Source organism: Sitophilus oryzae, unplaced genomic scaffold (assembly GCF_002938485.1).
Source record: "Sitophilus oryzae breed Bouriz unplaced genomic scaffold, Soryzae_2.0 scaffold_649_pilon_pilon, whole genome shotgun sequence".
NCBI lineage: Eukaryota > Metazoa > Arthropoda > Insecta > Coleoptera > Curculionidae > Sitophilus > Sitophilus oryzae.
The window spans coordinates 1,123,543-1,147,063 of NW_022147250.1; the positions used below are offsets into that span (position 1 = coordinate 1,123,543).

General features: G+C 29.9%; 1 protein-coding gene across 2 annotated transcripts in view; it reads right to left on the reverse strand.

Annotated features, from left to right (window-relative positions):
• The window catches only part of LOC115887832 (F-box/WD repeat-containing protein 7), a 92,176-nt gene extending 70,799 nt beyond the window's left edge, over positions 1-21,377 (reverse strand). For both annotated transcript variants that reach the window (XM_030907346.1, XM_030907345.1), the window contains exons 1-2: positions 21,056-21,377; positions 18,630-18,717 (exon numbers count right to left, since the gene is read on the reverse strand). The gene's annotated coding sequence lies outside the window, so the exon portion shown is untranslated. The remainder of the gene's footprint in view (positions 1-18,629; positions 18,718-21,055) is intronic.
• Positions 21,378-23,521: the final 2,144 nt, after the last annotated feature.

Consider the following 23,521-nt stretch of genomic DNA (forward strand, 5'->3'; position numbering starts at 1 on the left):
TATAATAATGACCGCAGCTGTCATGGAATTGAGCGATTAAAAAATTATAATAAATCATTTTTTCAAATGGAAACCCACATTTTTTATTTCATTAGTGAAAAGGCTTTTTAATTCGCTACTTTTTGACTATACATGTTCCTATACCTAAAATAAATTGTTTTTAAGTTATTTAAGATTAAGTTTTAAAGCGTATATTTTTCTTGATTTTAACCAGTAGCCTATGACTTTAAACGTCAAGTGTATGTAAAACAATAGATCTGGCCATGTCATATTGTGACACTTTGTTCAAAAAGCAGTATGTTATCGATCATCATTTTCGAGCCAACTTTGCTCTGTTTCTTTTTCGATCATATATCGGTATATTATTAATACTATCAACTATTAGATATCACTCAAGAGCGAAAATACGAGATATATTTTTATAAATACACTTTTTAAACTCTTAAGGCAGGCAGTATTTATAATATAGGAAATTCAAATAATTCGTTTTCTGACAGGTGGAAATAAACTGTCTGACTGTTTGACACTTAACGTCAAAGGAAGCTAGATAAAATCAAGAAAATAATACGTTTTCAAACTAAATCTTAAATAACTTGAGAACGATTTATTTTAGGTATAGGAACATGTATACTCAAAAAGTAACGAATTGGAAATCCTTTGCACTAGTGAAATAAAAAACAGTGGGTTTCCATTTGAAAAAAATAATTTATGATAATTTTTTAATCACTCAATTTCATGACAGCTACCGCCATTATCATATGACATTTGAACAATTTAATTTTTGAAATAGATAGCCACATGTCTTCTCTTTACATATGTCACAGTGGCTGTGGTAATCACTAAATTTGACTTTTAGGTTATACAAATTTTTTTGACAGGTAGTTTTTTTCGTCGAAAAATTTTAATTTTTTTTCTCAAAAACGGATCATGTTAGATACAGAGTGTTTAATATCAAAATTCATAAAATTTTACAGATAATTTAAGTATGTAATAAAAAATGGGGACACCCGTTTAAAATAAGAAAGTTGCTGTCAGCTTCCGGTATTTCCGGAAGTGCCGCCATATTGAAAATATTTTTAGTCGATAGATCTCGTTGTAAAACAATGATGTGCAAAAATTCTCCGATCTAGATATTGTGGTTCTCTAGAAACTTCTAATGCACGCTCAGCCTGGGACACCCTGTATGTATAGCTATTTGCGTTTCATTTGCCTTTTATGCTTTTAATTTATAATAATATGTAGAATTTTATTATATTGTACCGGGTGGCAAACTAAGAATGGACGCCGGCTGTGCCTCAGAAATTACATATCGTACAACTTTGGGAAAAACATCTAAAAAGTAAATCGGCCAAGAGAAATCGCTAAAAATTATTTTCAAGTTCAAAAAATGCCCACCAGAAGGCGCATCTGTTATGGCCAATTAGAAGACAGGATTTTTCTCATAAATATTTGCACTTAAAGAGGTATTTTAAATATTGCTATTGTAATCAATGTAAAATTTGTAATGTTTCTGGTAGAGCGTATTTTGTTTTATTTCGTAAAATAACATGGCGGGGGAAGGTTAAACTTGTTTTTATTAAATTAAGAATAACTCCTGTTTGAGTTAACGGAATTAAACAAGTTAGTTTAAGAGTTCAAGAGCTGTTTTAAAAGACCTTTTTTTCTTAATAATCTGAGATATAAACTTTGTTTCCACATATTTTTTCATGGCAGCTATAGGGCTTTGTTTTGCAACATAAAAGGTATTGCACTTTTGCATAAAAAAATTAAATAGCAGGTTATATTTATTTTTATACAGTTAAATAAAGCACAACATTTTCAAAATGTTAGCACTCTTGGATACCACCTACTTAAGTAGAGGAATAGGCTGAGCCGGCATATCTCCATGGGCAGCTAGGTAACCAGATTTAACATGCCTGGGTGTTTATTTATACCGTCTAATCTAGAACGAACATGGATAAATAATAACTAAATGGCATTAACATGAAACTAAAACGTTTTAGGATTTTGACCTTATCAATTGTTGCAGTTTGGGCGCTGACTTCTTGAAAATTTTGTGCTCTGCCATTTAATTCTTTTATGCAAAAAAGCAATATATGATGTAAGATTCCAAACAGCGTCCTCTAACTACCACGTTAAAATATATGGAGACTAAGTTTATACCGCAGATTATTGAGGAAGAAAAGCTCTTTTAAATGAACCCTAGTCTATTAATTTCTGTAAACCTAAACCAGAGTTGCCCTTATTTAAATATATATATATATATATATATATATATATATATATATATATATATATATATATATATATATATATATATATATATATATATATATATATACAGGGTGTCCCAGAAATAAGTGCAGATATTTTAACTGGAGTATAGTTCAACCCCAGAAACACGCCTATGAGGTTTTTTTTGCGAAAAAAAAATGTTGAAAATTTTATATTTTTCTTGACATTTTCCGGAAAATGTTGAAAAACTTTTGAGTGCCACTGTTCACTCCCCGGGAAATTCGTTTAACGGGCATAGAGAGTGTCGGAGAGAATGCAACGTTGCCATCTCCTACCATACCCACATTCTGCATGTTTATCTATAAATTCAATTATTTTAAGTTGCTACAGAAAAAAATACGAAAATTAATTTTATTCATATTAGTGTAGATTGCTCTACTAATTCTAGTGAAACGCGCAATATTTTAAATACTTTTTACAGTGGAGTAAACTGAAAAAAATAAATCTTAACAATTATAGCTTCTTTTTTCGCCATATTAGAAAATATTTTCAATCGTTTCAATAAACAAGTATAACCTTTAATGTTTAGTTAGAGCTTACCCTTTTAATGAAAGTGTTTTTATCCAGCACACATATACGCAAACACATACACACCAAATATCTATTAAACTGAAAATCACAAACCTATCACATGCTTATCACTTTTAAAATATTATTTAAATTTTTTCACATGATAATAATCAAACACTAAACTCATAAATACAATAAAAAATGTTAAAAAAAACTTGCTTTAATAACTACTTATATCCGGCTGCTGATGGTAGACAGTCCGGGGTTTTCTTCGACATTTCTTCAAAACCGACGCAACCCCGATTTCGAAAACACTGAAGGAATTACAAATTACAATTTTTTATTTGGGAATTTTTTGACTTAGCGTCCTCTACTGGACTGATGTATTACTATTATGGGTCAACGTTTTGGTGGTTGTATAAAGATAGATAAATCAATTTTCTAAATGTTTAATGTATGGAGTAGGGATATCCCAAAAATAAAATAAAAGTACAAGAAAGGGTATACCCAAGAAAGAATTAAGGTAAAATCAAAGAGTATTCTACGTTATCTAAAATATAAAAATATGGGAAGCCCCGACAAAAATCTGACACCTGATATCAAAGTGATAAACAAACATCGGCGCATGCGGCAGCGAGCACTTACACTTAATTTTTCAGTTCATGCTAGATGGCCTTTTACTAGGGATGCACTGCAAACAAATATTCCAGCAAAACTAAAGTGTTTTTTCTTATTCTAAATTCTAACAAATAAATAAACCTGTAAAACTGTATAAATAAAATCGGTCTTCGATTTAAAAAAAAAGATCGATTATACCAAAAAATCGTTTGATAAAAATCACGTCGATTTGATAATAATCGATTCGAATCGTACATCCCTAGTATGGTGTGTAGTTTAAGGTTATGTTTAAGGTTAATCGTGGGTTATTAAACTCGCACAAAAACAAAACAGAAAACAACAAAAAACAATGCAAACAATGCCAAATAAACCTGTAAAAAAGTACTTTTATTATTCAAAATGAAATATCATATAATTCAGTTGGTATACGAATATTTTTTGATTTATTTATAATGTTTGGTGTCAAAAATATGTGAGAAATGAGGTAAACAGTTTAAATGTCTTAATAAATTCGTTTTTAATTTATTAACCTTTCAGGTATCTACCTAATGGTAGGAAGAAATTAATTATGTAATGGTAGGAAAAATAATTTCACTTTAATTATGTATTAGAAAATCAGTAATCTTAAATTAGGAGCATCAATGGAGAAGAAGGCAATTGTAATCACAATACAATAACAGATCTACAAATACCAAGCAATACATTAAATCAAAAATCTCAGTAACACTGTTGTAATAATGTACTCCCTGTGGTCTTATTAAGTATAAAGTTTTGTTTTACATGAAAATAATTATCCCATTTAATTATTCATTAAATTTTAGTGTCAGCTTATTGATAGCTCGATTACCAGTCAAATAGTTTCGATGTTTTCTATACTATGAAGAAAATTTGATCTGATTAGATTAATTCAGATGTAAATTTATGTTATACGGTAAGATATTTTTAAACAAACCAAGAAAGTTCTCTTCAGACAAGTTCTGGTCTGAAATTGCAAATATTAATGAAAAAGTTATACATGTAGTTTTCTATTCATAAATGATATTATTGATTTTATTCTAGGTGAATGTATCGAGTCATATTATATTCTGCAGAATATATTGAGAAAAATGGTAAACTAACTAAAAGTGCTAACAAAATTTCTTAGGAAGTTATCGATATACCTAATTATTAGAAGCTGTAACAAATGTTCAAAGAGTCAGAGTATACTTTATTAGAAGTGTGTTAGATAGAATTATACACTTTAAAGAAAATATCTTTTATTATTGCAGGTAATGCATATTGTGTAATGCATATAATATGTGAAATCTATTATTACATACAAAGATTGAAAATTATTTAAACAGCTACCTGTATGTTGTCTCACAATCTCATTTAGTGAATGGGTTATTAAAAATTGAACATATTTACACACAGAATATTGTGGATATGGATATCTGGAAAGCATGTTATAACCATTTTTATTTTTAGGATTTATGAAATGATTACATAAATATACTAACAACAAATTGCAATGCATCTGTATATTAGAGACAAAGATGAAAGAGAGTAACAAGAATATATGTATTCAAAAGAAAAATATCAAGACCATTTGTAGTAATTAAAATTAAAGAATAAAATACATAAAATGTACCATATGATCGAAAAAAAAACGGCGTCCAGTTGGCTGGGAAATGACGATCAATGACATTTCCTATATAAATTTACATATAAAATGACAGCGACCTTCATTTCATAGCCATCGTTGACGCCGTTTTTTCTCGATCATACGGTAGTTTATGTGTGAACAAATTCTCATTTCATATAAAAATTGGAGCTCTATCTAGAGTATATTTGAATATAAATGTTTTTATGTATTGGAAGGGGGACTGTAGTTTTCAAATATAATAAAGAAAATAGACTAAAAAAACATGTGTGTAAGTTCTTTTTAAACTATTCTGTAAGTTACGTAAATGTGTTTCAAATAGGTTGCTTTTCACAATAAAGTCAATACACAGTAATTATGCTTTACTTTTTCAAAACACACTCTTGTTTTTTATTATCAGAGAGTTATTAATATTAGAAAATTTAGTTACATGAATATAATAGGAGCAAATATTATGTTTCAAGTTTCAAGTAATTAGAATATGATATGAGTCATAATAGCTTAAATATGATTGCTCATAAAATACCTAGTATATACACATTTAGATATATCTCTTTAAATATAAATTAGTATTGCCACCATGCGATTAATGGGAAATACAATATGGTCGTGAAAAAAAAAACGGCGTCAGCGATGGCTATGAAATAAAGATCGCTGTCAATCTATGTGTAAAATTTTATGGAGAATTTCACCGACCGTTATTTTCAAGCCATTCTGGACGCCGTTTTTTCCGACCATACGGTATTTCTAGGTATGGAATTATGTCTCTAATATGTAGTTAGGTAATTTTTTCCATTTGCCTATTGTTAATTATAACGTCGTCAAACTATAAAATTTGCTATATTTTTTAGTTAATTTTTTTTAGTAATATCAAAACATGTTTTGAATAGTTTAATTAGTAATAAAGCTACTAACATATTCAGTTATTCTTTTTTCTATAAAGCTTTTTTGATAAAAAAATGAGTATACCTGCTAAGACGTTAAATTGCCTGAGAAATTACGATCGATGCCATTTACCATCCACTTTTACACAATAGAATGCCATCGATCGTAATTTCAAAAGCAGAAAACTTGCCGCCGTTTTTTCCAATGAAATGGGCGGTGGGGAGAAAATTACAGATTCCTGTATTATATTAACGACTAACGACATTATTAATCGAGTGTACACAAAGCATGTACACTATTAGAAATCGATCTAATTTCTAATAGTATCGAGCTTTTAAAATTCGAGAAAGTGATCGGAGATTGTGTTTAAAGTGTTGTGAAATGTTCGTTAGTGCATATTTTTGTGTCGGTAATCGGTATCGGTATAGGCAAATCGCGATGAAGTATACAAATCCGGAGAAGGTGGATATGCTAAGACCATAGGTACTTAGCAGGGGAAAGCGCTGTAGAAGCTCGGAGACTTTATTCCGAAGAGTATCCGAGTAGACAAATCCCTAATGCTCGAACCTTTGTAAGTATGGTTCAGCATTTGAGGGATTCGGAAAAGCAACGAAGAATTGCTGCAAAACGTTAAAAATTCCATGCTCAGAAGAAGGAGAGCATCTATTGGAAATGGAGGTCGTCATTTTGAACAATTATTATAATAGCATGCAGTCAAGAAGCGAAGGGTATACCGGGTGGTGCATCATCGTTGGAAATATAGGATATCCCATGCAAATTTTGAACTGTCGAGATATCGGATCCCCTTATGCAAATTTGTAATGTATCTTTAAAAACCATTTACGATTTAGCTCTAAAATTAATAGGGGAGCCAATATTTCCACAGTTGAAAATTTGCATAGTGTTGTTAAGTATTGTAGTGAAGTGATGTTATTAAGTGTAGTGTTATGTGCAATTTTAAGAGTGGTAAAATGGAAAAAAAAGAAAGCTCTGCAGTTGTATCTCTCTGCTATAGGGATATCTTGTTTATTTGGTAAGTTTTTTTTTCTTTTAGTTTATTTTGTGGAATGTGGAAAGTAGGGCTACTGGCGATCACCCACTTAAAAAAAGTAACGCACCTCTGCAGAACCACTTGGGTGGTGTGGGATTTTGCAAGTACTTTTTAAGTCTTTCTAGTCGATGTGGCAACAGCGGGCGGCGAACAAGCTGAGATCCGCGAGATCTCTCCCCCGCGCCGGGGGATCCGCGAGATTCCCCGGCGGCTCTCAAAATGTCGCAATTTTTTTTTAAACTTTCAAAGTTAAATAACTCGTTTATTTTCAATTTATTTTAAAAATGGTAAAGAGAAAATATGTTTCTTTTGGCCAGATCTACCACCCCTTAAAATATCTGCACTCATTTCTGGGACACTTGTATATATATATATATATATATATATATATATATATATATATATATATATATATATATATATACATATATATATATATATATATATATATATATATATATATATATATATATATATATATATATATATATATATATATATATATATATATATATATATATATATATATATATATATAATTACTCCACCATTTGAGATAGAACAAAATACGCTACACCAAAAAATAATGACGATCGATAACATTTCCCATATAATTTTCCATATAAGATAGCAGCGATCTTCTTTTCCAAATTCCAAATCATTTCTAGCGTTTTTTTTTCAGTCATATAGTATTCACTGTGTCAACGAAAGCGATATTTCTATCCGTGATATTTTGCTTTTGAAAAGGCATAAAGAAGGTTCTGCTTATTATATATGTTACTAGACAATATGTAAAACAGGCCATATAAAAAAGGACTAGCCCATATGTAAATGAACACTCAAATTCGTATTGAAACATAAAAAAAAGATTGACCTAAATCCGTAAATAGAATAAAATCCCATATGATGCAGACTTTATCTGTGACATAGGCTATACAGGACGGCGCGGCGCCTGTCATACAACGCGGAGGCTTCAACGGTAGTTTATATCGAAATGAAATATGAAATTTTGGAGGCATATGTAGGTTAATTGAAGGCATTTTTTCGTTATAGATGCATATGCCTTAAATGTAAGATTTTTGGCATTAATAACATTTTGTGAAAATAAAGAATAAATTTAAAATTTCAATAACAGCTACCGTAAAATGGGGTTACTTGGGACGCAACTTCGGTTTTTCTAATTTCTAATTTAACTGGCGGGAACAACGCAAATATAAACATAACCTTAATTTAATGTTTTGGTTCGTTAAAGAACAATGTGTTGATGATTTAATTAAACGAAACCTATATAAAGTGATAGTATTTTACTTATATAAAAAAAATAAGTGGGTGGTGGGAAGCAAGCTAAAAATAAGTGGTCGAAAACTTTATCTGTAAGAGGCAGCCAAAAAGTAAACAGGTAAGTCCAATTACATTTCTTAGTTAGTTTTTCATGTTTCTTCTATAATACCAAAGTCATTGCCCGCGTTTAGATAATTTTATAGATTGTAAAATATATTTTTTAGAGAAAGTCATGGTTTGGGCTAACTTGGGTCAACAAATGTCCCAAGTTAGCCCTTGGCCCAAGTTACCCCATGTTATTTAATCGATTTTGTTTTCAGTGCTCCACGTGCCAAGAAAATATATTCGCAAAGTAGGCTCTAAAAAATTTCATGACTTTAAAGAAAAAAATATGAAAAGTGCCATAGAAGACGTACAATCTGGAATGTCCTCTATAGGACAGCTGTTCTATAACAGCGGCAGACAAATGGAAGGTAACCAAATCAGCTTTACAGAGAAGATGTAAAAATCAGGATTTAGAAAGATATGGAAGACCTACAGTTTTGAAAAAAGAAGAAGAAGACGAACTTATCAGAGGGCTAACCACAGCAGCTGAATGGGGATGTTCCTTGACCCACTTTGAAATAAGATGCATGGTGAAACGATATTTGGATATTAAGGGTGTTGTAGAAAATCGATTTAAAAATACATTTTTTTGTATTCGTAGATTGTATATTTATACAATCTACGAAAAACAACAAACATTTTGTGTTCCCATATTTAGCTGGTGAGTATGATATCACAGAGGATAAAATTGTGAGAGTGCTAAAAGCAGAGGACGTGAGCATTACTAGAGGCCGCCATACATTTAATGGAATAGAAAATACTGATTGGCTACAATAAAAAGAATGCAATCGATCTATTTTTTTTTGTGTTTACAAAATGTTTTTTTAGTTCCTTTTTGTCCTTACGATTCAAATCGTAAGACTTTGTTCCTATTATGTTTATTGAAGAATTTTTACATTTTCTAATGAATAAATAAATATTTTAACATTGAAAATGTTTCTGTTATCCTATATAAGGGAACCCAAATCGAATTAAAATGCTAACATTGAAAATGTTTCTGTTATCCTATATAAGGGAACCCAAATCGAATTAAAATGCTACATTTGCCACACCATGACGTCATATATACAAGGGTATAGGAAATCTCGTCGCAGCGGCGGCACACAGTGCTTCGAACATATGGCTCTAGAGGACAAAAATCCAAAACTTCTCTTTTATTGTAAGCAATTTATTGGGTTTATTTGACACAAATGATGAGTACTCTCATTGTACTAAATGATGATGTTCTTAGTCCCACGTTTATGAAAAAAAAAATCTTATAAATAATAATAATGTTGGAGCTGTATTCCATCTAAGCAAATAATAATTTATAGCATGAAAACGGTGTAAGTATTAAATAAATCACTGTGATAAAAAAGAATTGAAATAACATTAGAACATGATTCCTACAATATAAGCCTAATATAAGATAAAAATGTTTTTCTTTAACGAAAAAGAAACATTAATGTTATATTTAATTAAAAAAAAACTTAAGATACTATAAATTTACTTTAGGACAACAAAATGCATAGATCGTAACTACTCTGATTCAGGAGAATCACTGCTGACAGAATCTTCCAAATTTATAGTATCCAAATCACAGGTAGATGAAGTATCCTCACATATAAGATATTTCTGTACATCATTTTCTAATATGTTACTTTTTCGCGTTGTTACTGTTCATTTTGTCGGTATGAGAGGTTCGGATGTTAATAGCTACCTCTTTAATAGACCATATTCATATATTATTTTTTCCTTTTCTTGGGCATGAGATTTTATAATAAATTGAAAGATGGACACTTTTTTTATGCGACGTTTCGCTCCAACATACTGGACTTTTTCAGGCACAAGTGGTGTCTCATTTGACTGGAAGGTTCATCAATATCTAATAAGAACGTATTTTTTGAAATACAAATAATTTTGAGTTCTTGTCCTTATGATCAAGCCAAGTATTAGCCAGATCGGCATTGCTTATCAATTTTACTCCATCTGAAAAGTATTATAAAATAAAAGTTCGTCGCAAGCAGACGCAGATGAACTATACAAAAATTAAAAGTGTATGAATATGGTAACAAAAATATTCAATAAATACGATATGTTTTGATATGTTTTTTTAAATGCCTTTTGAAGTTTGAAAACGTAAAATTTTTATACCCATTTAAGAATCATCTTAAAAATAAATAAAAACTAAACAATCACGAACTTGTTTAGAAATAAATTTAAAGTGCATACCTTGTTTAACAATATCCATAGTGGCTTTCAATTAAGTACGTACCTGTTTAACTCCATAATATACAGAACTACTATGAATGTTATTCTTTTCACTGATGAGATAATGATCGCAAAATTAATTTTTAGTGAAAATATTTGCTAACAAAAACGCTGTTTATGAAAAATAATATACAGGATGGTTGAACATTGCTATAAGTATAAAATTATATATTCAGATATTAGTAAATTTTGACTTATTTTTTGATTTTTGTCCATGGGACGAAGCACTGTGCGGCAGTCGGCCAGCGCGCGCAAAAACCATTACATCGCTAATTGTTTATTGATATATCTTTATTAGTTTAAAAGCAAAAAATATGGGGTTTGCTTTGATACCTTGTCAAGACATAAGCGAAACTTTTAAATTGTTTCTTTTTTTCATTTAGGCCTTCGTTTTTCGTTAAATGAAAGTAATATTAAAAAAAAATCTATTTTTAAACCAAATTTTCGCATGATTGAAATGATTATTCATGTTTAAAGTTTTTTTTTGGTCATAAGCGCTAATGGAAATGTTTTTTTGTAAATAATTATAAAAAATTACTCCCTACGAAGACTTTATTCTGTACTGGATCAAAAAATAAGTATTTGTTTTCTCTATACGGTGGTATTAATATATCGATTTTTGATGATAGTGCCTTTTTACCCTGTTTAATTTTGTACTACTTTCGGAATAAGGGTCCCCATATCATGTACTGTGATGTACTGTACTTCCATCCCTGAAAAATTCAGCTTGTGACACCGAAGTGAGAGGTAACGTCAAAATAAGCTTTAATCTACCTACATCATCATAGGTAGGTGTAGGTACTCTAGGTAAATTCTACCTAGACAGTAGCTGAACTAGCTGACAGTAGTAATTAATTTGTTATCCGATAAGTAGTTGTCATTATATAAGTTTAATCGTCTTATACCTCCTATAACGGTAGGTTTTGGATTTTTCCTGATTGGTTTGTTAAACAAAAATATACTGGGCATATAAATGTCTGTTACAGGTTAATTCGTTAAAGAAATATGTTACACACATATTATTTTAATAATAATAGTATAATAGTAATGGCTATATTATGTTATAACACATTATTGAATTAACAATTGAAAACAGTATTGAATGTACTTATTTTAACCAATGCATTGTTTTGTTTTTTTAATCTCACAAATAAGAAATATTTTATAGTTTTTATTATAAAAAACAGTGATTATACAATTTATTTACACCCCTTACACTGTTTTCTGTAAGGGGTGTAACCAGGAGTATATTTCGTAACCTTTTACGATATAAGAGGGCACAAAGTGTTTTATTACTTAATGCTTAAAATTTAATAATATATTTGTACATAAAATAAAATAGACTAGAAAGTCAATTAATTAATATTGACGTAATTACTAAATAAGTACAAGATTTTTTTTCTAATTATTTTAGTGTATTTTTAGTCACCGAATTATAAAGGAGAGATATCCAACCATTGCATTATTTTACTCACAAATAAATGTTTTATGGTTTTTATTATAAAACAACGATTAATTTATTATACACCCCTTAACCCAAACACTCCAAGGAGGATATTTCGTGACCCCGTATTTAAAGTGGACAAGGTTTATTAGTCAATGTTTTAATTACCCAGCGTCTTTAATAAAAATCTAATGTAATTTTTCATAGAAATGATCTGACATGAAAAGCAAATTTTATCAAAAAACTTTTTGATTATCTACAAGGAGTAAACCGCTGACAAATGTCTGTATACTAATGCCAAAGTAATGCCAAAAATACAAATTAAATACCAAAATTTCTCATATAATGCCCCACTAATGCCAAGCTGATTCCAATATAATACCACTAATACCACGAATAATATGTAACACATTTGTTTCACGAATTAACCTGTAACAATACTGGTAGGTACGTGCACAGATTTTTTCCTAGGTAACTTAAAAGTCGTTAAAAAGTCTAATTATATTTAAAGAAGATATAATTCCAACAAATTACATTATAAGGCCAATAATGCACAAGTAATACCATTAAAATTTTAGCGTTTTTAACTTGTGTAACATATTTCTTTAACGAATTAACCTGTAACAATAGTGGTAGGTACGCGCACAGATTTTTTCGCTAGGTAACTTATTAAGTCGTTAAACAGGCCTATAAAAGCTATAACAACATAGGTAACTAATATTTATAATTTAATTCGAGTTTTAATCTCAAATAATAAATGTTTTTACTGGTGTATTTCTGAAGTGTTCATTATTAAAAGTAGATATTCTTCAAGTTATGCGAAGTAATAAGTAATGTTTCCGGTGAGACCGCGTATATGTCACCGGATTCTGGTTAGTATAAAGACTTTTTCTATAGAAAGAGTTTTTTCTATATTTTCCTTTCAAAATAAGACTAATTTCTTCTTATTCTTTTAAATATTACAGTGTTTCTTTTTCCTAAAATGTTATACTTAATTTTCGCTTAAAATTAAAAAATCACAAATGGAGGAAAATATACGTTATTGAATAAAGTTTATACAAATCACTTTACCATAACAAAAAAGTAAAAACATGTCATGGCGGAAGATATTCAGGTGGCATTTCACACATTTATCTATTAAAATCGAGATTAAAATAATAAACTTGCGTAACATGTTATACCGAGATAGAAAATTTCAGAATCGATTAATACGCAATACGCTACGCAGTCAACTTATTCCTATGCGCGGATGAGCGTCTTCAAGACTCTTCCTTCGGCCAGGGTCACGACGCCGCCGAAGAGGAATCGGCCTACGTTTGGCTAAACAGGCTGGACACGGTGGAGTACGATATTAGCGAGTCTGAATATTTATAAAAATTTGCAAAGTAAAATATGTTGGAAAAATAATTAATCCATACATATATAAAAGCTCAAAGGGTTTTTTTGTTGCATCCATCCCGCCGAAACCGCTTTGCCAATCTTGATGATTCTTTCTTTAAATGAAAGGTATATATGTGTAGATTTGTTATGAAGTATTTTTATAGTGCTTAATGGCTATTTCTTTGTGTAAAACGACTAAATACTAAAACATGCCTGAAAAACACCTACACACAATACCTCCAGATATAAATTATTTGTCTTTGTCAGTGGTGTGTCAGTTAGATTATATATTACGTTTTTAGATATTTTAGAGTAAGTTCATGCCGCCAGCTTTACATACATAAATATTAGCACAAAGGTTCGTTTAAACGACATTAGTGAATTAGCTACACAAAGCGATTTTAGGAAATTCATCCTCTTAGAGAGTAAAATTATCTCGGAACAGTTTGTTGTAAGAAAATTCCTTACTATTTGGTCTAGAAGAATGAAATCCTACAAAAAGAATTAGAAGAATTTTTTTAAATTCATCAACCAAATGGGTAAAGTTAGTAAAAATTTATATAAAACTTGGTGACCTCTGGATTATACACATAAAAATGGGCACAAAGGTAAAGCGAATTTATGAAATTTATACCCTTAGAGAGTAGAATAGGGAATGAAAGTTTGCTGTACGAAAATGCAATATTATAACATTATAAACCAGACAGTATAAAATTTTATACAAGGGTTTATTTAGTGACATCATAACGAAATATATCTTCCTCAATTATCCTTCAAAGAATAAAAAATAACCTATAAAGAGAGTATTAGTGCTCTTAATAAATAAAAAAAAGATGAAAAATAAAAAAACATCTATGCTCACTAGCTCTCTATAAAGAAGTAAAAAATCATTTAAATCAATGCATGAACGATTCGAGGTGTAACGCGAACGTAGTCGCGAGAAAAAGCTAGTAATTTATTAAATTATTTTATTTAACTCATTAATTTTCATTGAGAGAAATTTTTGTAATTCGCCACTATATTAGTTAAAAACTAAGAAACTCATATCAAATTTAAGTTTTGCGATTTTGACTTATACTTTTTACAAAATCTGAACACATTTTAAAAGAAAAAAAGTTTTTGATAATATTTTTGTAGATTGACTACAAGCTGTATAACATAAATTTCTACGACCGGTCTACCTAGTGGTCTGCAGCATCGCCTTGTGGTGCAAACGTGGGCCTGTTAATCTGTGACGTGACGCACAACAGCCAAGAAAAACAGAAGCGTGGCTAAGAATTTAGTAATTTAAAAAAAGTCTTTTAGATACAGTAGTAGGTATTAAAAAGTTTTGTGTTTAAATGGGGTTTGCCTTTAACAGTTAAAAAATTATATCGTAAAGTGTAACTTTCCGTAAGAATTCTTTATCTGTCATCATGTTAACCTGATGTTTTGTATGTTATTTTGTTTTTTTCGGGTTTTTTTGCTTGCTTGTTTTACGGATAGGTGCGATCGCATAATTGTTATTGATAATGTTTTATTTAATGTTAACACTACTACTTTTTCAGTGAATCTTTAAATCAGTTGTTTTTCGTTAAGTTCGTTATTTAAACATATGTATGTAATACACTCATATTAACACTAATCATATTTTTACGTTTTTATTCATCATTTTCAATGCACCCCCCCCCCCCAGGTTGCATCTTTGTAAAGGACTGTGAATTTTTTTATAAGTTTACTAAATCGAATTTTTCTTTTCTCTAAATAATTATCTGAGTAAAAATTTCAACTCAAGATGTGTGTTAGTGTAATTTTTTTTATTTTTCTGCTGTCCCAAGTAACCCGTGAGTAGTTTAACATGCATTTTTGATATAAAACCGTTACAGTCCCATTAAACTTGGAACAGTAAATATATTATTTTTTTTTATAAATATTCTTACATTATAAAGCCATTTATGATGCTTTATAGGTTAAAAACATATGAAGGAAAGTTTCTACACATAAATTGTTGCTTTGTCTTCACAAAAACTTTTATAAAATCCCACATAAATAAAAAAATTATAGTGAATTTGTCCTAAGTAACCCCATTTTACGGTACCTAAATTGTAATTTACCCTGTATAACCAGATATTTAGTTAAAATAACCATTGTATGTTAACAATAGTATATAATTCCCCCAGTATATTATTCCGATATTCAATGGATACTTCATATACCTTCAAAATAGTATTAAAGTTGTCTACCCGTTGAACAAAGATTATCCTAGATATTTACATTTTTATGATTTTGCGTCAGTAGATCCTTAATATTTAATAAAATCTAGGTGGCTAAAAACTACGTTCTGATCTACCTTCCGTTAATTTAATAAAAAATAAAAAATGTACAGCAAAATATTCTACGGTAATAAAAAAATACACATTTAAAATATATTTAGGCCAGTAAACGTAGCCGAGTATTATATGTAAAGGTGGAAAAAATTAGTAACCAACCAATCTCAACGGGAATATGTAGATAATGATCTCCTATTTTTAACCCCTCAAAAGTCCCATTCGGTCCCAGTGAGGGAAGTTTGAAAAAAATGGCCGCCATCTTGGATTTTCTCGTTTTTTTTTCAAATATCTCCGTTTGCATAACTTTTTTCGTAAAAACTAAAGATATGTTTTTTGTAGAGAATTAAATTTAGGATGTTTTACCTTTAATCATTTTTTTTTCTAAAATAAATAGTAATAGAGATAGAGCAATGTTTACTATACGGTTTATACATTTTCCAGTTTTCTTAAACCAATCCGCTATAATTTTTGCTGTAACAGTATTAATGTTAACATAGATAAACCAAGTATAAATTTAAGCATTAAAACAATTAAAAATAACGTTTAAATATTATTTATTAAATAACATTTTTGTTAAAAAAATTATTATTAAAGTTATTAAATAAAAACTATGACATCATCCTGAGCGTCATTTTAGCCTCAACTAAAATACAAAAGTTTGTGCAACTGATTCCGTAGCACTGACCACACTTTGAAGAACACGCAAAACCCATTTTTCTACAAGAGCAATTTTTAGAACACTGACTCTCTTTGCAATTGCAATAAAATAATTTTAGTAGGTCAGGAGGCGCCACATCTGTTGATTGAATAGGTGTCACATTGCCTTTTTGATCTTTCTTCCATCCACATTTTAAAGGATCTAACTTGTTACCAATTCATTCTTGAATCTAAAAAATACAACTTATAAGATTTGCTATATTAGATACATCTTTACATTTGCCTGAAAGTATGTCCTGAGTAAATGGAGTTTTGTAGAGTTCTCAATTGGAGGCAATTTAGCTAAATTATAGGTGGTCTTAAAGGATTCTCAGATGGTTCATATGTTTAATATAGCTTGGGCAGTGATATAGCTTTAAAAGATAATTTAATCCTGACTGAAACCAAAAAAAATGTGTCTGTCGGTACTGAAAAAAGATGACGATCTTTGTCAATACCCTGACGTATTTTTAGAAAAAAATCCTAACAAAGATGACTTGTGTCAGTCCGGATTAAATTATCTTTTAAAACTCTATCACTGCCCAAACTATATTAAACATATTAACCATCTGAGATACACTCTATACAATAGGATTACATCAAGACAAACCCTTAACACAACCTTTAATTTAGCTAATTTGCCTCCAACTGAGAACTCTGCAAAACTCCATTTACTCAGGACATGTTTACTTTCAGGTAACTGTAAAGATATATTTATTATAGGAAATGTTATAAGATGTATTTTTTAGATTGAAGAATGGATTGGTAACAAGTTAGATACTTTACAATCTGGATGGAAGAAAGATCAAAAAGGCAATCTGACACCTTTTCAACCAACAGAAGATTATGCCTCCTGAGCTACTAAAATTAATATTTTGCAAGAGAGTCAGTACTCTAAAAATTGCTCTTGCAAAAAAACTGGCTCTTAAAACGTTTCAAATGTTCACTTCAAAGTGTGGTCAATGCTATGGAATCAGTTGCACAAACTTTTGTATTTTAGTTGAGGACGAAAGTGACGCTCAACATGACGTCATAGTAGATTTTATTTAATAACTTTAATTTAATAATAATTTCTTAACAATAATTTTATTTAATCAATAATATTTAAACGTTAGTTTTAATTGTTTTAATGCTTAAATTTATACTTGTGTGTGGTTTATCTATACTAACACTATACTGTTAACACAAAAATTATAGCTGATTGGTTTAAAAAAACTGGAAAATTTATAAACCGTATAGTAAAAAATTGCTATCGCTATTACTATTTATTTTAGAAAAAAATGGTTAAAGGTAAAATATTCTAAATTTAATTGTCTACAAAAAACATATCTTTAGTTTTTTCGAAAAAAGTTATGCAAACGGAGATATTTGAAAAAAACGAAAAAATCCAAGACGGTGGCGGTTTTTTTCAAACTTCCCCACTGAGAGCGAATGAGACTTTTGGGGGGTTAAATAGGAGATCATTATCCACACATTCCGGTTGAGATCGGTTGGTTACTAATTTTTTCCACCTCAACCTCCAGATTGACTGGCCTAATTGTAATTATCACAGAATTGAAATTAGATATAAACATATAATTATGTGACAAAAATTAGCTAGATGAAATCAAATGCTGAAAAATGCTTCCTTTCCTCGTCACTGCATAAAATGAAACTCTTTTCATATTAAGAGGCATATGTGAAGTACTACTTAGAAAAGCAGCCATAATCATTTCTCTCATGTTGTCGACAATAGTTTGTCAAGTTTTGTAAACACTATGTTTAACATTTAACATATCCCCATAAAAAAGTCCAGACTAGATAAATCAGGAGCATTTAAGCATTCTATTAATCGGTAAATGGACACTGTATTTACCAATTAATGAAATCCTATCAATTCTCTCTGGTGTAGGATGAGTTTCCATTTTGGGCAAATTTCTGAGATTTTTTTTGTTTTAACTGACACAAAATGATACCTAGTTATTAAAGTTGAACTATGTTAAGTCATAGTTGTCAAATTAGTTACGAAGTAACAGCCAATTAATTTTTGACAGTAAAATCGTAACACAACTTTCGTTCCATTAAACCAATTTCGCATACCTCCGAGTACGCGAGCTACTAACAGTTTTCATCAAAATTTTCACAACCCTGTATACCTTACCTCTTAGAAAATAATATACTTACTTATATTATATTAAAATTTCGTGTATTAAAGAATTAAAATGATTTCCAAAATATTATAACCATATCCATAATTTTCTATACCAATCATCTGAAACAAAGGTTATTAATTTAAGAAAATGTATAGACGTTTTCTGTTGTCTGATGTTATACCGTGTGATTATGATGACTTGGAAATGACGATCGATGACATTCCCGATATAATTTACATATAAAATAATAGCGACCTTCATTTCCAAGCCATCCCTGACGTCGGTTTTTGTCTATAGTATGGTATTTGTATTTTACTTATATTTTAAAACTCTTTATTTAGGACTTGACCAAGTTTTATAGTCTTTTAAATAATTAACAAATTTTTAAAAATAATAAATTTTCATCTTACTGCAACGTTAGAACCGTCAGCGACATTTCTCGACAAACTATCATATTATGCCTTTACATATTTCTTTTGAAGAGAACTATAGTCATTAATAAAGAAGATAAAGAGCCCATGCAGCTGACACTCTTGAATTGCATAAAAGGAAAAGTAATTTCTGGAACTAGCGAGAACTGATAACTGTGTGGTTATATAACAAGCGGTCAAGGCGGGAATATGAAAACTATTTCCAAATTCATTCAAAAAATATTCAAAAAGTTATTCATTTCCATGTGCCTAATGCTGTGTCTTTTATTTCAAACTCGGTTTCAAACATCTGATTTATTCTTTAAACTGAAGGAATATGTGTTAATAAAGAATTGTTTCAAAAAAAAACAAAAAGACTGAGTCGACTTTGTGGTATAGGCTTTCTGGGAAACTGAGCTGCGAACATATCTAACACAGCAGGAATACTATTTCCTGCAAATGCCATTTAAGCACCATAACTTTTTCAGAAGTTGTGAAAATCATAATTGTTTTATATAAAATTACTCTCTATTTTGTACCTTATTAATTTAAAGATATATTTTTGCAAATAATTTTTAAATGCCTATTCCAAATGAAACAAAATTCTAGATATAAGTACAACTCTAATGCCTCTTCAAATAGTCTAATACAACTTTTGCATAAAATTATCTGAATAGATATTTGACCTTTTCAAAATTTATATGGGATTTTCTATGTCCCATGTTCCGATGCACCACAAGGTATGTATATTATTGTATATGTTCCATGCTTGAAAAAAGAAATTAAAAACAGAACTTACTATTTTATATTCTTGTACACAGTATTGTTTTTACTGAAACAATAAGATTGTTACAAATACTTGTCACAATGCTGATTAGGGTTGCCAAGTTTTTCAAAAACAAGGGGACTACATTTCCCTGTTGTAGCGGGGTGAGGGGGGGGGGGTATACAAATATTTGGATTGCAATACTGCATGAACGATTTATTGAAAAAAAATTACAAAATACAGCCACGACAATGAATGGTTGATTCACAGAAATAAACTAAAACTGAAATACCTATGCAGAAGCAATCTTGTTTATGACAGCTGAATGGGCGAAATAGCATGGAGATTAAAGAAAGTCAAAATAAAATGGAAACAATAAATTATTATAAGCTACAGAAAAATTATTTTCAGCACAAAATCATGGTTTAAGGAACTTTTCTGTCAAAGATTGTAAAAGGAGGACATTTGGGTGCAAAAGGAGGCAGGAGGACTTTTCTTCTAAAAGGAGGACAGTCCTCCCGAAAGGAGGACACTTGACAACCCTAGCAATGCTGATAACCACTGTAGAGGCGGAAAGAAATTCTTGTTCCTTAAAAAGAATTGAAACGTTTTTAAGAAGCACTATGTCACAAGATCAACTAAACGCCTAAGCTTCTTTATCAATAGAGCAAAAACTTATTGGGACTTTGCCTGACTTTAACAATAGGGTTATTGACAAATTATTGACTATGTTTTTGTACTAATTGTTCCTGGTTGTATTATTTTATTTTTGATATATGATAAGTACTGTTCAAAAATATTTATTTTATGAAACTTTAGAACTAAATCTGTGTATTAATAAAGTCATTTTTATGAGATCATCAACTTATGTTGTTTTTTCAATCACATGGTAATTCTTAGTTACTTATATACTTCGTGGCAGAATATTTTCATGGCTAAAAAATTTGTTCTATATACTCAATGCAATAAAGTATCATAAAAGGACGCAATATTGATAAAATGAAAATCACACTCTCTACAAAAATCATTGCATGAGTACATAATGAGATATAGGGTTCGTCATCCTAAATTCTCTCAATTGTAATGTGTAATATTTTAATGAAAAAATGAAACATATTTAGAAAGACACAAAAACTGTGTTCATCAAAAATCATAAATACAAATAAGTATTAAATATTCTAAACTTTAAAATACCTAGGTGGGTACACATTTTTCTACTATGACAATGTTAAATCATACAAAAAGTTGAAATTTTAAAAATTTCATTGTTAATAAACTTACCCATGCTAGGTATTCTGGATATTTTCATAAACTCATTTCAAATCAGATTTATTTTAGAGGATAAAACGTTTGAAAACTTCTTTAATTCCATGGCCAAGGTAATGGAGAAAATTTCTAGAGAAAAATTAACTGAACACAAATTTTATATTGACTAACTGATTTCAAACTTAAATTAAAAGTATTTTGTCATGAATAAACTGTAAACTTAAACACGCATTTTATGAGAAAAACTATAATTGTGGAAATATATCACATATCAATCACTAGGCACAAGAGAATAAATACATTAGAACGATTACAGTGTCACCAATAGCCAATAGCTAATAACTAGTAACTTTTCAAAATGACACATTAGACATGAGGGTAGCCCTAAACCTAAAGTCCCTAGATATGATCAAATATGATTTAGATATGAGTAGCCTATATCGATATTTTTTTCATTTTATTTTTTTTTAAATTTGTACTAAACATTTGTACTTTGTGTACAAAAAGGTGTACAGAATTCACAAAATATGCGGCTTTAAAAATGTTGGTAATGCTCAAAGACTGTATATATTCTAAAGGACTGTTCGATTGCGTCAAATCGCCGCTGTCGTAGTCGCTGTGAAATGCTACGTCACGCGCTGACCAGCGCTCCACAGTGCGGCGGATGGTTATTCTAGCGGGACAAAATCTCAAGAGCAATGTTTGGGACTTAAAATCTAAGAACGTAGCAAATGGTCTAATATATAGCAACTATATGGTTAAATTTATTTATTTAATAACAACTTAATTTATTAATAAATAAATACAAAAGATAATAAAACTATGATTTTATTCGTACATGACACACAAAAACCGTATTGTAAACTATTGTGAAATACTTACAAAAAATTCTTTAGCAGTTATTTTTTAATTACTTTGTAATCTTGTGACACCCTTTATATTTTATTTTAAAAAATTATATTTTATTTTAAAAATATTAATTAAGATAGATATTTTAATTTTAATTTTAACACTCGGTAATTGTAAATTCATATATAGTAAGTATCTAAGACAATTTTTTAAACTCAGTGCCTTTTGATGGAGTTGTTTTGTTTCTATACTATCCGATTGAAATGAAACTTTTTGGGCATTCACCTGTTAAGCTTGAACTCCTGTGACTGTGACTCAACTGTGTTGGTAACTATTGCAACTAAAAAGATCTACATCATTCAATATATCGATATTATTTGAAAAGAGTGAAAGTTTGATATCTGCAGAATCAGTGGGCAATGAAGAATTTTAACAAATAATATACGTACGAAGAAAGTACATACCTTTGGCAATCTTCAACATAATTTGGCTTTTGGAATAAAAATGTATAAGCACTTGTAAATTTTGTTTCGTATGATCTCTGCCTTGTTGAGCAAAACGACTAATATTGTCATTCGGCGACAATATAATAAGTATTGTTCTACTATTATGATACTACTTCCTGACGTTCGATTGTGTTCATACCAAGTTCATATTGTATAATCGGGAAAAACGGCGTTAGCGATTGCTATAAATGAATATCACTGTCATTTTATATGTAAATTTATATGGGAAATGTCATCGATCGTCCTTTTCCTTCCAACTGGACGCCGTTTTTTTCAGAAGCATATCAAGTGATACCATAATATAGTACTATATTACGATACATGGCGTTCGATTGGGTTTAAACTTGGTATACTATATCTTCAGTGACATTGTAATATCATGGTACCATGGAGCATATAAAGTGGTACCTTCTATAGTACCATATTTGATGACATAGCAATATTAGGTACATATCGGCAATAGGGATTAAACTTGGTATACTACGTATTTTCGGTGATATTGTAATATGATGGTACTATGATGCATATCATCTGGTACCATAATATAGTACCATATTATGTACATGGCGTTCGATTGGGCTTAAATATGGGATACAACGTATCTTGGGTGATATTGTAATATTATGGTACCATGGAGCATAATAAGAGGTACCATAAGATAGTACCATATTACGATACCATTTCCTGGCGTTCGATTGGACTTAAACTTGTTATACTACGTATCTTCGGTTACATTGTAATATGATGGTACTATGATGCATATAAAGTGGTACCTGAATATAGTACCATATTTCAATACCATTTCCTGGCGTTCGATTGAGCTCGTATTTGATATATACTTGCGTATTTTTGATGACATTGCATTATTATGGTACCATGAAGCATATCAACTGGTACCATAATATAGTACTATATTACGTACATGGCGTTCGATTGGGCTTAAACTTGGTATACTACGTATCTTCGGTTACATTGTAATATGATTGAACTATGATGTATATAAAGTGGTACCTTAATATAGTACCATATTACGATACCATTTCATGGCGTTCGATTGTTCTTAAATTTGGTATACTACGGATCTTCGGTGACATTGTAATATGATTGAACTATGATGTATATAAAG